Source organism: Oculina patagonica, chromosome 13 (genome assembly GCF_052425735.1).
Source record: "Oculina patagonica isolate OP01 chromosome 13, crgOcupat, whole genome shotgun sequence".
Taxonomy (NCBI): domain Eukaryota; kingdom Metazoa; phylum Cnidaria; class Anthozoa; order Scleractinia; family Oculinidae; genus Oculina; species Oculina patagonica.
In genome coordinates this window covers 18,622,929-18,634,817 of record NC_135770.1, presented here as the reverse complement: position 1 = coordinate 18,634,817, position 11,889 = coordinate 18,622,929, and the positions used below count along the sequence as shown (strand labels likewise).

The window sequence follows — 11,889 nt, the reverse complement described above, 5'->3', positions numbered from 1 at the left end:
CTTGCAAAGTTATTTCTTGTCACGAATTAAATATATTACATCTAAATGACTTTCATACGCTAGCGGAGTGTTTTAACACTATAGGCAAAGATTTCAGTAAGAATTATATTGTGATGATTTATCTGCTTACTTATTAAAAAAGGCTTTTTCGCAATATAAAGATCGGTTGCCAAACGTTTATTGTTCACAAACAGAGTTCCTAGTTCTAGTCACAAATATAGTTTACAAGATATTGCCTGTGATCGGTAACGCTACAATCTTTGCATAATTGCAGGGCGTGACTTACAACTTCTATAACTTGTGTTGAACGAATGACTGAGATGCACAAAAATACGTACACTTTGACGTTAACAGTCAACATAGATTATTTTCTTTTCTGCAATTATTTTATTGTTAACGAAAAAAGCGAAAAAAGCAATAATTTTAAGCTTAGGAGAACCCGGCCGGAAGTTAAAGTGGACCAGCCGGCCGTGAACGTTACGTGTCAATACACACGTCACAGCTAATGCAAGCATCAGAATGAATATATTTTTATTTTCGTGACGAAGAACTGTTAGTAAAAAAAAACGCATCATTTTTGAAGAAAAGTGAAACCTTTGGGGCACTTAAAAATTTTTATATTAAATAACTTGTCAAAATTCCATCAATGCACAGGAAATTATGACCTAAAACGATGGTCATAATCAATATAAGTCGATAGCAACTAACGTACACTTAGGGTCGCGGGGGACATCTTAGGCACATCATTATGCATTTATTTATCGACAACCCTACGAGATCTTTTGGTTTCTGAAAAATATCCCTGTTTCCTTGATTTCTAAAACAAAGAAAGATACGTTTATATATACGTTTATATATTATATTATTATTATTATTATTATTATTATAGATTGTAGGAAGTCTATATTCGCTATTTTCACCGTCCCCATAATGCACGTTGTTTACCCCTCAATTTCTTTGCTTAAGCATTGTTTTCAATTTCTCTTAGTATTTACCTTGACCTACAATCGTCTCAAGAGAAATTGAAAACAATACTTATGCATTTTCTTTTTTTGAGGGGGGGGGGGGGGGGTGGTGGGGGTCAAACAAGGCTAATATTCAATCGCACAAATTTGAATATTTCTACAACTCAAAGTAATCACAAAATATTCATAAACAATCATGTCCTTTTTTAAACACATTGTTACACAATTTAAGCGTGGAATATAATTACCATACTTGCTATACTTATATCTCTCCTTTGGAAATCGTGTTTTGGTCGGGACACCTTCGGAAATCTCAACTTTTGGACTTTTTCGACAATTTTGTGGCAGAGAATTCAGCGAGGATACAGAACTTCATGACCTTCCACTGCAGATAGATAAATTAGGAATACTGCAGTGTGTCATAACAAAAGCGGAATTTTGAAAGAGCGCGTTTAGAAAGAGGTAGAAGGCATTAAATTGAAAAATTTGAACGCTAATAACTTTTTCAAGATTCAACCAAACGCCGCCAAACTTTACAAGTATATATAAAATGTATCTGGGAATGATTCTGTGGGGTAGTTAGTTGTGTCGGCAACATGACATTACCATTACAACGGCATTTTGACAGACATGTTTCCTCAAATGTGTAGTTTTGTGTTCCTATTATTGAAAATTATCTATAATGCAATTATTTCACCATTTTAGGTTTTTGTTTTGCACTAATTGATTGATTTGAATTTTTTTCAGTTTATTTAGGTGGCGGATGGATTCATCCTAATAATCACTACCGGTCCAAAAGAATCGAATAAGAAAGTGTTACATGAGCCATTTAAAATGACGATTTTGGGCTCTTGCGTCAAAAAACCACCACGGAGATTAAAGCTGATTTTCACTCCAGATCCAGGAAAACCGGCTAGTTTGAGACTTAAAAAGTTCAGTTTGTGTCTTTTGGAAAAATGTCACCACGTGGATTTATCCTAACTTTCACTCCCGGCCCAAACGAATCGAAAAAATAGTGTTATTTGAGCCACTGAAAATGACGATTTTGGGCCCTTTTGTTGAAATACCAGCACTGAGAAAAAAGATAATTTTCACTCCAGATCCAGCAAAACCGGCCAGATTGAGACTTAAAATTTACAGTTTGTTTCTTTTAAAAATACCTTCAAGAGCATTTATTCTGATTTTCACTCCTGGTCCAAAAGAATCAAATAAGAAATAGCTACATGAGCCACTGAAAATAACGATTTTTGGCCCTTGTGTTGAAATACCCAGCACGTAGACTAAAGCTTATTTTCACTGCATTTTTCCAGCAAAACCGGCTAGTTCGAGACTTGAAAGGAACAGTTTGGTTCTTTTTAGAAAAATACCATTACGTGGATTTTTCCTAATTTTCACTCCCGATCAAGAAGAATCGAATAAGAAAGTGCTCCATGAGCCACTGAAAATGACAATTTTGGGCCCTTTTGTTGAAACACCACAACGGACATTAATGCTTATTTTCACTCCATATCCAGCAAAATCGGACAGTTTGACACTTGAAATGTACAATTGGGATCTTCTTCGAAAAACTGCATCACGTGGGTTCATCCTTAACCCTATTCAGACCGGGGGGGGGGGAGCTTTTGAGGCCCGCGCTGACTTTGAACTTTTATAACTTTTTTAAGATTTAACCAAACGCTGCCAAACTTTCTGAGTTTTCCTAAAATTTATCTGGCAACAATTTGGTAGGGTTAGGTGATGTGTCAGGAACTTGACATCACCATGGCAACGGCATTTTAACAGGCATGTTTTCCCAAATTTGTAATTTTGCGTGTTTCTGTTAATAAAAATCAACTTAAATGGGATTATTTTCACATTTTTACGGGTGTAAAGCACATTTTTATTTATTTTTAGTACTTTGCAGTGATTTTGGGCGGTTTTCTGGCATTTTGGAAAAATTTTGAAATCCAAGATGGCGGATCCAAGATGGTGGCTGTTTTGCCATCATGATGTAATTGTCACGTGATGTGACGTCACCATCCCACGTGATGTAAACCAAAAGAAAGAGATTTGGACATACAATACATCCTATAAGTTTCATGGTGATTGCTTAAATATTCTGGAAGTTACATAGGGGGGGCTTCCGAAGCCCCCCCCCCCCCCCGGTCTGAGAAGGTCCAAAAAAGCCCGGTCTGAATAGGGTTAAGCTTATTTTCACTCCAGGTCCAAAAGAATCGAACAAAAAAGTACTACATGAGCCACTAAAAAAGACGATTTTGGGCCCTTGTGCTCAAATACCACCACGTAGATACAAGCTTATTTTCACTCAATATCCAGGAAAACCGGACAGTTTGAGACGTGACATGTACAGTTTGGGTCTTTTGTAAAACTGACATCACGTGGATTCATCTTAATTTTCACTCGCGGTCCAAAGGAATCGAATAAGAAAGTGCTAAATGAGGCACTAAAAATAAAGATTTTTGGCCATTGTGTTGAAATAACACCACGTAGATTAAAGCTTATTTTCACTGCATTTTTCCAGCAAAACTGGCAAGTTTGAGACTTGAAATGCACAGTTTGGTTCTTTTTGGAAAAATACCATCACGTGGATTCATCCTAAGTCCCACTCCCGGTCGAAAAGAATGGAATAAGAAAGTGTTACACAGCCACTGTAAATGACGATTTTTGGCCCTTGCGTGGATAAACCACCACGGTGATTAAATCTTCTTTTCACTCCAGATCCAGCAAAAATTGCTAGTTTGATACTTGGAATGTACAGTTTGGTTCGTTTTGGAAAAACGCCATCACGTGAAATCATCCTAGTTTTCACTCCCGGTCCAAAAGGATGGAATAAGAAAGTAAATAAATAAAAAAAATTTACAGTGGGATCTTCCACTAGGTGGCTCTTCTTGATCCCACTGATTCCAGATCGAATTGGAATTTGGAAGTGTTGGTTTTTGTGGAGGGAGGAAAACCGGAGAACCCGGAGAAAAACCCTCGGAGCAAAGACGAGAACCAACAACAAACTCAACCCACATATGGTACCGGGCCTGAATCCGGAACCCGGGCCACATTGGTGGGAGGCGAGCGCTCTCACCACTGCGCTATTCCTGCTCCCCAAGTGCTATATGAGCCACGGAAAATGACGATTTTGGACTCTGGTGATGAAATACCACCACGGAAATTAAAGCTTATTTTCACTCCAGATCTAGAAAACCCGGAAAGTTTGAGACTTGAGATGTATAGCTTAGGTCTGTGGAAAAATGCCATCACGTGGATTAATCCTAACTTTCACTCCCAGTCTAAAAGAATCGAATAAGAAAGTGTGACTGAGGCACAGAAAATGACAATTTTTGGCCCTTGCGTTGAAATACCACGACGGAGATTAAAGCTTATTTTCACTCCATATCCAGCAACACCGGCCAGTTTTTATACCTAATCGTACCTTTTTGGTACGCTTCGGCGGCATATCAGGCGAGTTTGGTCGAGCCATGGTTCGTATTTTGGCGAGACGCAGTCGAGCCAAAATACACATGGGGAGAACAAACGAGCCTGATATGCAGCCGAAGCGTACAAAAAAGGTACGATTAGGTATTTACCGTACCCAAATTTAGCCAAAAATCCGGTTATATTTATCGCTCTGTTGAAGCCATGCTTGCAAGGTACGTACTGCAAATGTGTTGACTTGGTCTTCAACACTTTTACCAAGTTCCTCTTCTGCCTTTTTTTCCACTCGGTTGTTTAGAGTTTCATTCTCTAAATTTTCAAAATCAAAATTAAGCGAACATTCTGGAAATTCCGACTCCATTTTTTCAGTCTGAATGTCTCAGTACTCGTCGGCAAACATCGCGCAATTGGCGAGCGCGCTCAGGTTTAGTTTTGGCGGGAAAGATTTTCTCTTTTTACGACCGCTAAACACCGCTAAATTTAAATTACGAAGTTCTGTTTTAATGGTAAAACCTCTTTTCAATTCATCGTACAGTAACACTACTTTACTTCAAAGTGACCGTGATATGGTGGCATACCAGGTCTACGTGACTTGATATCGTAGGATATCTGGAGAGTAGATCGCGCTTCTGATTGGCTACTTGCGAATTTGGGTACGGTAAAAGACTTGAAACGTACATTTTGGGTCTTTTTGGAAAAAAATGCCATCACGTGGATTCATCGTAATTTTCTTTCCTGGTCCAAATAAATCGAATAAGAAAGTGGTACATAAACCACTGTTAATGTTCCCAACCCATGAAGTCAAAACAAGACAACAAGTTCAGTGGGAGAAAAGGGGTAAGGGATGAAGTGCTCGAGTTGCCAATCAGAATCATCAATAGGAATCATGCAGGGTACATGTATCACAGGTTAGTTGGTTGGCAACGAGAGACTGGAATCCTCTCCTTCCTTTCAGGACTGGAAGCCCTAGTTCCCAAGAACCTGGGGTCCTAATCTCTAGGACCCTTGGGAACAAACACAACCACATGCCCTGGTTCCCAAGAACCTGGGGTCCTAATCTCTAGGACCCTTGGGAACGTTCCCAAGAACCTGGGGTCCTAATCTCTAGGACCCTTGGGAACAAACACAACCACATGCCCTGGTTCCCAAGAACCTGGGGTCCTAATCTCTAGGACCCTTGGGAACAATCACAACAACCAACAACAGCAACACTGGGGGGTCCCCACTATAAGGGGAAAGCTGACCCTGTGAGGCTATGGGGCAAAAGGGCGAATGGTACAGAGCACTTCATCCCCTCCCGTGGTTTATTAACAATAAGGAAAGACAATGCTTAATTAAGATGGTCTAAGGCTATTGAAGAAGTTCAGAAGAGACAGTAATCGAATAACAGAATGGTTGAGTAAGTGTATGCCAGCTCGACACTTAAGCTAACGGTTACATGTATATCAATATCTCAAAAGCAGACACATTGCTCAAGTCTAACAGCTCTAAGCCTGAGCTAGCATACAAAATGGTAACAATATAAAAAAACAATTCCGTAAGCAGGCATGCTGCTTAAGTCCATCAGCTCTAAACGTAAGTTAGCATACAAAATGGAAATAATAATTATAACAATGTCTACAAATACGGGCTTGCTTCTTTAGTCCATCAGCTATGGCTTACGTTTGTAAATAATAATAATAGTAAAATAAACACCCTCAACATAGCCAGATATGTGCGTAGAACTAGAACATTGCCTACATTTTTACAAATACTAAGCTAAAAGAGAACCAAAGAGGGTTGGGTGGGTGGGATTATTGTGAAAACTCTTCTAGGGAGCTCAGAGAATTTGAAGTAAAACTACTCAAGTCTAGATAAAACCGCATGGCCTTGATTGACATAATAGAAAAGGGGGCGATGTGATTGGCCAGCCCAAATAGCGCATCACACTCTAGAAGTGAATTTGACTTTTGAATGTAACGCAAGAGTGATAGTCTTGCAGCATATTACGTGACAGATCTGCATATTTGAATAGAGTGATCTTATGACTTCTCTGAACTCCTTTCATGGTTGTCACATTAACTTTAATTTATATTACATGTAAATTGGCATTTATATTACATATAAATTTGCTAAAATGACGATTTTGCGCCTTTGTGTTGAAATACCAGCACGAAGATTAAAGCTTACTTTTACTCCAGATACAGCGAAACTGGCTGGTTTGAGACTCGAAATGAACAGTTTAAGTCTTTTTAGAAAAATGCAATCACTTGGAAGTATCCTTAATTCTTTCACGGTTAAAAAAAAGAATCGAATTAGAAAGTGCAACATGAGCTACGGAAAATGACGATTTTGGGCCCTTGTTTTGAAAGACCACCACGAATTATAAAACTTATTTTTACTTTGGACCAGCCAAACCGGCCAGTTTGAGATTTGAAATATACAGCTGGGATCTTTTTGGAAAAACGCCATCACGTGGATTCATCCTAATTTTTACTTCCAGTCTAAGAGAATCGAATAGGAAAGTGCTACATGAGCTACTAAAAATGACGATTTTGGGCCCTTGTGTAGAAATACCAGCACGTAGAATAAAGGTTATTTTCACTCCAGATTCAGGAAAACCGGCCAGTTTGAGACTTGAAATGCACGTTTGGGTCTTTATGGAAAAACGCCATCACGTGGATTCATCCTAATTTTTACTCTCGGTCTAATAAAATCGAATAAAAAGTGCTACATGAGCCACTGAAAATGGCGATTTTGGGTCCTTGTTTTGAAATACCACCACGTAGATTAAAGCTTATTTTTACTCTAAATCCAGCAGAACCGGACAGTTCATGACTTGAAATGTACCGTTTAGGTCTTTTTGGAAAACAATGTCATCTCATGGATTCATGCTAACCTTTACCCTGGTCCAAAAGAATCGAATAAGAAAGTGCTAGTATGAGCCACGGAAAATGGCAATTTTGGGCCCTTATGTTGAAATGCCACGACGGAGATTAAACCCTATTTTCACTCCAGATCCAGCAAAACCGGCCAGTTTGAGGCTTAAAATGTACACTTTGGGCCTTTTTGGAAAAATGCCATCACGTGGATTCATCGTAATTTTCTTTCCTGGTCCAAAAGATCGAATAAGAAAGTGCTATAAACCACAGAAAATGACGATTTGGGGCTCTGGTTTAGAAATACCACCAAAGGAGATTAAGAACGACTTTCAGCAGATTTCAATCAAAAAATTGATTTGGCGGCAGAAATTGGAAAAATCGATTTCCCTCATTTTTTTGCCCACAAATAGCCTTGAGCTAGCCTTGAAATTTGATGTAGTTTTTTTCGTCTCAAAGCGCTTTACATCCGTGAAAAACAAGAAAAAGGAATTTCGCCCACAAGATCGCCAAAAATGGCCGAATACAAAGCTAAAATTTGGCAAACTAAGTTTTAATTTAGTTCGCGTGCAAAGAAATACTTGAATTTTTGGATACGTTTTCTTAAAAGGCAAGGTATTCAGCTTCTAAAAATAGGTAATAACTTGACTTGAGCGTCATTTGAGAATTAATTACAAAATTTGTAAAACTAACATTATTTACTTATGGGAAAATCCCTAATTTATTGATAAAGTTCAGAATTTTTTTTCGCTATGTGCCTTAACTCCAAATTTCTTCAAACTTCGGCTGTGGAACCCTTTTATGCTGTTATAAATTATGTATAAAATTCAGCTTGGGTTCTCTTTCGAGAGATTTTCGAGGCGCCGCTGAATTAACCAAATTTTAACGAAATTATCAGCAAATGTGAACAATGGTTGCTTGTTGTTCATTTCAGCGGGCTTGTTGAAACATCCAATATATCTTTTGAAATTCCTTTACAAACATGTCTCCGTTCTTAAGATATAAATTGGTTCTTGAAATTAAAATATCATGGCCAAAAAAATTCATTCTTGGATAAAACACTGTCATCAATAGAAGAAATATTTATTTTACCCGTACGTCGGTAATTAATTTTGTGGTCGGCATTTCGTGATTTCTGTAGATTCCTTGTCGCCGTAATGTAAACAGTATGTGTAAAACTGCTTCGTGAACGAACACTGTTCAAAAGGATGGCAAGATTATTTAATGTATTTGGCAGATAAGATGCTAATAAAATGCTTACCTTTAAAACACGATACGTAAAACACATCACTCTGGATACTTTGGCGTACTTTTTACATTTGGTCGTTGATAATGATCTTGATTGACGTTTACAAATTAGAAAACCTTGATACAAGCGCGGGAAACGCTTAGAATGCGAGTTTGAAGGAAACGTGTTTTTTATCATTATTTCTGTATGGAAGCGAAGTGTTCTTTTAGCGATATTGTCGGAGATTCCTGCACCTACGAGCGAAGAGATAAGGCGAAGAAGACAGAAGTTATTCCGTTGTTATACTGTACTCGAGAAATAGCGGGACATAAGTCTACATGGGGGATCTCAGATGTCGAAACAGAGGTTGATTTGATTCTTGCCAGAGCAGCAGTTTTTACCTTTCCTGAAAACATTGGTCAGTTCACTATTTGTCCCTACCACCGATCTTCCTTGGGAACTGGATGGCGCCGTGGATCTCAGCGATGCCAGGTTCCTGAGAAATTATCGGGCCATAGCGAAGATAGAAGATGGCCTAAAGCAGAGAGAGGTCTTGGAAAACGGGGAGCAAAGATGATACATCAGAGGACAGGTGTATTTGTTGCCGTCGGATCAGGTTTGTACAGATTACAATGAACATACATTGCTATTAAACAAGTAGCAATTTCCTTTACAAACTAAAGATCATTTTCGTAAACAAAAGATTCATACTCCGAGGGATATGCCAGCCTGGTCACGTGACTTTGTTGTCAAAAGTAGTTCTTCTTATCACACGGGAAAAACAAACACCTGATGACAATGTCCCATTCAATGTTAATATTGATGTGAATTTTTTTTTGTTTTAGGTGTTTGTCGTAACTGTCGTATTTTACTTTCAAAACTCGATTGTGAAGCAAAATCTACAACAGAAAGCAGAGAGGCACTTGCTGAAGAGCTTAGTGACAAAACAGAAGTGCTCGTCCCCATGGAGAATCTTACAATCGTGAGTCTCTAATACTGAGCCCGTTTTACCTATTTTGTACTGAGCGTGGTTAACAGTGTAAACCAATTCTAGACAAGATACTACTAATGTAAAATCCGAAAGCCCCCAACCCCCCCCCCCCCTCTCCCAGGAAAGCCCCTCCCTCCGAGAAATAAGTTCCCTAAAAACCTGACGCAAGAACCTTTCAGATAATAAGCGCTCTCGATTTAAAGCCGAAAAAGTACAATTTTTCAGATTGTAGGCTGCTGTTGTGGAGGTTGTTTTGTTAGTTATAACAAAAAATGCCCCCCCCCCCACCCCACTAAACGACTAAACGAACTGTTTGGGGTTTTAAAGTGTTATCTTTAAAAAGCTTTGCCTTCTGGTATTGTATACCCCAAAAAGAGAACGTACGGAATCACTTCCCAATAGGAACGCAAATGCATTGCAAAAATCCATTCAAAAATAACCTCGCCTCCCCTCCCCCCATCGTATGTAAGCCCTCCCCGGAAGTAAGCCCATTTGAAAAAGAAATACAACTGCTTACAGAATTTCAATAAACCTCTGTCTATTGGTTGTTTACTCACAGGAAAATTAGATTTTGAGATAAAAAAAGGCGTGGCACCATACTGGGGATTCCACTTTACCCTGAGAATATTTTGCCGGGTTTTTTTTTTTGCGATCTCTGTTGTATAAAATTTCAGAAACACAACTGTTTTCCCGTTTGACGTTCCCAGCTTTATTTTCTTTTTGTTTTCTTGCTCCAAATTATCTTGAACTGCCCATAGATTTGCAATCAATCTTTGCATGTGAGTTGTTTACCTTGAGGGAACGTAAATTTCAAACATCATTCTCGTTCTTCCGTACATATATAATCCAATCAGACGTCAACGGAAAGCTGTCCTCGGCTTCTGATTGGATAATAACTGCACGAACGAATGTTAACTCATTAAAAGTGGTCACACTTTTGGGCTATCTGCTCTAATGTATGTTTCATGATAAATTTACGCACCTTAAATCCTGGTTTTCACTAGCGACGCAAGCACAAGCGCAAGCATAACAGCTCTTATTTCATAGTGAAAACGGCTTCGACGCAAGCACAAGCACAAGCACGCGAAAAGGAAAAAAATGGTCTTTGTGCTTGTGCTTGCCGCAAGTACAAGCACAAGCATAAAAATTCAATGCGCTTGAGCTTTTGCTTGCTTTGAGGCCGTTTTCACAGTGAAACAAGTGCTGTTATGCTTGCGCTTGTGCTTGCGTCGCTAGTATAATTATTATTGCCTTTCAGTCGGGACCAAGAAGTCAAGCTCCTGTTGCAGCAAGTACTCCTTTCCAATTGCATCGTGACGATATCGAGAAAGACGCCTCTGAAAGTATCCTTTCTATACAGTTAGATGCGTCGTATGATGATACATGGAATTTGACGGAAAACGTTTCCACATCGACGGTCGTAAACGCCCCTAATTCCTTAGCGCTTTTGAACACCTTTTTGGAAAGTAGAGATGTCAGCCCTATCAGGTATACACTGCGAACACCGTGGGATGAAGCTAGTGAGCGGACAAAACGACAGCATGTGCGTAAAGCTAGGGAAGCCGTTTCAGCTGTTTTAAGTGAAGTAGCACCAGAGGAGCCAAGTCAGTTATGGCACGCACTCTCCGAATCTCAAGAAACGAAACGGTTGTTTAAAGTAGATGCTGAGAGGCGTTCTGCAACTACAGATGATTCACTCTTGGAAGCCCTTGCAACTTGCTATAACAATGCGGATCAATGGGATACTCGCAGACAGATTCTCTCCATCATGGCCGACAAAGCTAGTTTTGCAAAGATTCAAGAGTGGATACCTGGATTAACCAGATATCGTTTCACGGTGGCTAGACAGCATATTCTCCTCCACGGACGAGGTGCGCCAGTTCCGCCGCCAAGGTCACGAACAAGAATGGTGGTTCCAGAAGACAAGCTGGCACATTTTCTGGACTTTATTACTAGTCCTCATATCATACAAGATCTTCCGTTTGGAGAAAAGGTGGTCACACTATCGACGAAAGAGGTAATCAAAATACCAAACGTGGTACGAAATATGATACCTGAGCGCATTGTTCAGCAATACCAAGCCTATTCTAAAGAGAGTGGCTTTACTCCTATGAGTCGCAGTACTCTTCTACGTATTCTTGAAGTGTGCCCTGCTTCCACTCGGAAGTCGTTACAGGGAATAGATTACATTAGTTCAGCTGGTGCGGAAGCCTTTGATATCCTTGGAGGTGTTGCTGACCGTTTGGGAGAGATGAATATGGGGATGTCGTGGGCAAAAGAACAGAAAGAACATCTAAAGAAATGCAAGCGTTACCTAAAGACTGATTACAAGGTAAGTGTACCCATTTTCCTTGATCTGTCTGTTTTCTACAAACTGAAGTAGAAGCTCACGTTACTTTTCAACTCCATATTTTTCCCTGG

At 39.4% G+C, this 11,889-nt stretch overlaps 1 long non-coding RNA gene across 1 annotated transcript; it reads right to left on the bottom strand.

The window, feature by feature from the left end:
- Window positions 1-5,210: 5,210 nt before the first annotated feature.
- Window positions 5,211-6,332, bottom strand: LOC144634737 (uncharacterized). Its single transcript, XR_013567248.1, has 2 exons — window positions 5,545-6,332; window positions 5,211-5,480 (listed from the first exon to the last, which is right to left on the bottom strand). It is a non-coding gene; the product is annotated as an uncharacterized LOC144634737 (long non-coding RNA).
- Window positions 6,333-11,889: the final 5,557 nt, after the last annotated feature.